Here is a 3,708-nt window from a genome sequence, read left to right on the forward strand (position 1 = left end):
AATAGTGATCCCTATGGATTGCTGGATAGCCTTCGGGTGGATTGTGGATAAGCCTACGGGCAGAACTCTTTGTATTTCAAAGATAAATATGATGAACTTTTAATAAAGAACTTGTCTGATATTTTTTTTCTATGTCAAGTGATAAGATTACATGAAGGAACCAATGCTTAACGGGTTAATTAAAGAAGCTAGTTGTTACATGTCCAACTAATGTGTTAGATAATTACATAACTAAAATAACCCGAGGAAAGTGCGGAGGATGGGCCATGGGTCCGTCCTACGGATGGGTGGTCCTGGTTGGTCGGGAACTTTTCTCAAATCATGAGGAACAGCGGGATGATTGTCAAAGGACACGAACAACAAAAGTGTTGACCTAGAGTTATGTCTTAACCCGATTTAGACTGTTTTAGGGGAACGGTGTCGTGTTGCTGCGCATCTGAGCCGTGAACACCTCCATTTTTGTTGTGCATATGTGTTAATTTCTGCGTGTGATTCATTGTTTGTGTGATGCATTTTAATAATCCGCAGCCAATGTATATATTCCCTTAATGCATTGCACACTGATTTTGTTCTAGAGTTACTATCTGAAGTTGAGAAGACTGATCTCAAACCACTCCAACCATGTTTTGACGGTGTCATGAATATGTATTTGCAATTGAAGTGCTATAAAGAAGTGGAGTCATGGCTTCGACAAATTCTTCCCTCATAGCGGTCATTGGAGACGAGGACACCATGACCGGCTTCATTCTAGCAGGAGTTGGCCACGTTGACATTAGGAGGAAGACCAACTATCTGATTGTGGATAACAAGACTACGGTGAAAACAATCGAAGACACCTTTAAGGAGTTCACAGCCAGGGAAGATATTGCAATTGTTCTCATAAATCAACATATTGCAAATATGATACGGTTCCTGGTCGACAGTTACAACAGGCCAGTGCCTGCCATTCTGGAGATACCTTCCAAGGAGCATCCATATGACCCTGCTCAGGACTCAATTTTGGCACGTGTGAAGCACATGTTCTCTAGTGATCCAGCAGGTCCTACCAGTAGGTGGTGATCAATTATTGACTTGATCTTTTGTAGGCAAGAAGTTCTAAAGAAAAAGCTAGCCTATTCTGGGAGGGGGATATTTTTGAAAAAGGCAAAAATGGCGGGCTGCGCCTGGATTGGAGAAGGAGAGAGCTGAAATCGTGGAGGAGGAAGAAAAGGAGGAAGCTCTACAGCAAGACGAGGCAGAGTATGAAGAGAGGAGACAATGAAGGTAAAAAAGAAAACAAAACGAAGTGGAAGAACCAGCCGAAGGCAAACAAAGGAACATGACGACTACAGAGGAGCAAGACGTTTCTGTGTCGACGTTGCTACGAGAGAGAAATTCCAGAAGTGTTAGCCATCAGCTATCGAAGCTCCGTGCAAGGATTGCCAGCCGAGACCTGCAAATTCAATCTTGATTAGAGTACAATAATTGAAATCTCTTGCATCAATATCCCTTGTGCTAATCAGTCTGGAGGGTGTGCACAGGGTGCAAAATTCGGATTGAAATCCTGTGTGCGTTGTGGATTAGCAGCGACCATCTCCTGCGTGTAGGCCCGACAGATCTATGACAGTCGTGGGAACCCCACTCTTGAGGCGGATGTCCATCTCTCAGACGGATCGTATCATCGAGCTGCCGTTCCAAGTGGTGCCTTAACGGGTGTATATGAAGCACTTGAACTGAGAGATGAAGGAAAAGAATATCTTGGCAAAGGAGTTTCAAAAGCTGTCAGCAATGTAAACACAATCATTGGACCAGCCTTAATTGGAAAGGATCCTACTGACCAGGAAGGGATTGACAAATTCATGGTCCAAGTACTGGATGGGACTCAAAACCAGTAGGACTGGTGCAAGCAGAAGCTTGGAACCTGAATGGAGATGCAAGTATTACGGTGTAAAATATGGTGGAAGTGCTTGGAGGCTCGTCCACTTTGCTGAAACAAGTCAATTAATTTGATCCCTCTGGTTTCAAGCATCAACACAATCAGGAAGCTCTAAGATTTTCAGAAGGCATGCAGCTCCTTTGTGATAGTGCTACTTCATGGAATTCTATTTTTAGTGAAGTAGAGCCAGTGTTTCTGATCCATAAACATTGTCCACTGGGGAACCATGTATCATCATGCAACAATTACCAGCTCAGTCTGCGGGCAATGCCACTAGCTTATAAGGTGCTCTGAGTCAATCAAGTAATCGTGAATCATCAGTTAAAAAATTGTCAGCTCTAGGAGCCTATCTCCTTCCTATGCTAGAGAGATGCATTGTTGAAAAAGACTTGGCTCAAGGTAAAGAAACACACTTTTCAATTATTCAAAGTGGACTAGATGCTGATGCTGTTTTGGGGAGCCGCCTGATCCGCATGTACAGTTTATGTGACAACTTAAATGAAGCAAATCAGGTCTTTCTTAAACTTGGTGAGCCAAATCTGTTTGCATGGACTGCTATTATTTCAGCATGCGGGAGAGTAGGACTTCATGACGAAGCTATTGCATTGTACCATCAAATGAGGAATGCAAGTGTGAAATCATTCTATCCAGCTTGCTTACAGATCACCCTAAACTGTATTAAAACCTAAGGAAGAGTGGAAATTGAAATAAAATATAAGGATCTTTGGATACCAAGAGGAGGATCACTTGTTGAAATACCAAAACTGTTCATGACAGCATATAAAGAACATGGGATTGCTCCATTTCTTTGTTGTAACTCTACGTTTATGACAAGCAATATAGTGATCTTTGGCATCAAAAATTTGAGTTCTTCTTGTTAGACTCTTCCATTGTTGTACCTTGAACCCCGTGTTCTGTAGCTCTCGCACGATCTCTTTGACATTTCTGGTGAACCCGACGTGAAAGTGGTGCGTCATCAGCAAGATGGGAGACTCGCAAGAAGAGATGACAGATGATAATGTCATGAAGAACCTGTTTCAGTTATTCACCATGTATATGCAGCAGCAAGCTCATGCAAAACGTGATAGTGATGCTGTGGATGCTTTGAAAGCTGTCCAACAGGAGATGAAGCAGTTTAATGGCCAGCAAGTGTCAACTTACCTGCATTTGTATGAAGAAAAGATGAAGTTTTTTTGGTGTTTCTCAAGATGTTTGGAGCCGCTACTTCTTGCGGATCGTGGTGCGTGCTCTTGAAGGTCGAATTGCAGAAATTCAAGAGGCACATGCAGGTTGGGCTGAATTTAAAAAGGCATTAAAAGATGAATATTTCCTGGAGGATACAGGTCTTATGAATCGCAGGAATTTTTTAGCATGGGTTTCTATGCCTAATAAGGGACTTTCTGTTACCGCTCTTCTGCGAGAGTTTGAAAGCCGTTATGATCAGTTGGATGGGACTGAACAGCAAGCTTTGGAGATGCAGAAAGTGGAGTTATTTTTGCAAGCTGTAGATGCTGATTTACAGGAAAAGTTGGGTGATCTTTTGGAAGATCAAGCTACTGATTCAGGTTTAAAGACTGAGTGGAGACATGTCATTGATGCTGTGAATGCTCTTGTCAAGAAGCAGCGCAGGAGAGTCAGATTGCATCGAAACACAGGATCAGTTCCTGAAAAATCCTTGGAGACTTCTTCTTCTATCCCTGTTGCAACTTCTTTGCCTAAGTCTACTCCAACTGTTGTGAATCCACCAGTTCCTGCTGCTCCAATGCCCTTATCAGTAGATGATGTTATTAAAG

At 42.6% G+C, this 3,708-nt stretch overlaps 1 pseudogene; it reads left to right on the forward strand.

Annotated features, from left to right (window-relative positions):
* The first annotated feature begins 666 nt into the window (after window positions 1–666).
* LOC148017886 (V-type proton ATPase subunit F pseudogene) lies at window positions 667–1,089 on the forward strand (annotated as a pseudogene).
* The last annotated feature ends 2,619 nt before the right edge of the window (window positions 1,090–3,708 follow it).

This window comes from Lygodium microphyllum, chromosome 21 (assembly GCF_053477565.2).
Source record: "Lygodium microphyllum isolate KBCC chromosome 21, Lygodium_microphyllum_v1.1.10, whole genome shotgun sequence".
Classification (NCBI taxonomy): domain Eukaryota; kingdom Viridiplantae; phylum Streptophyta; class Polypodiopsida; order Schizaeales; family Lygodiaceae; genus Lygodium; species Lygodium microphyllum.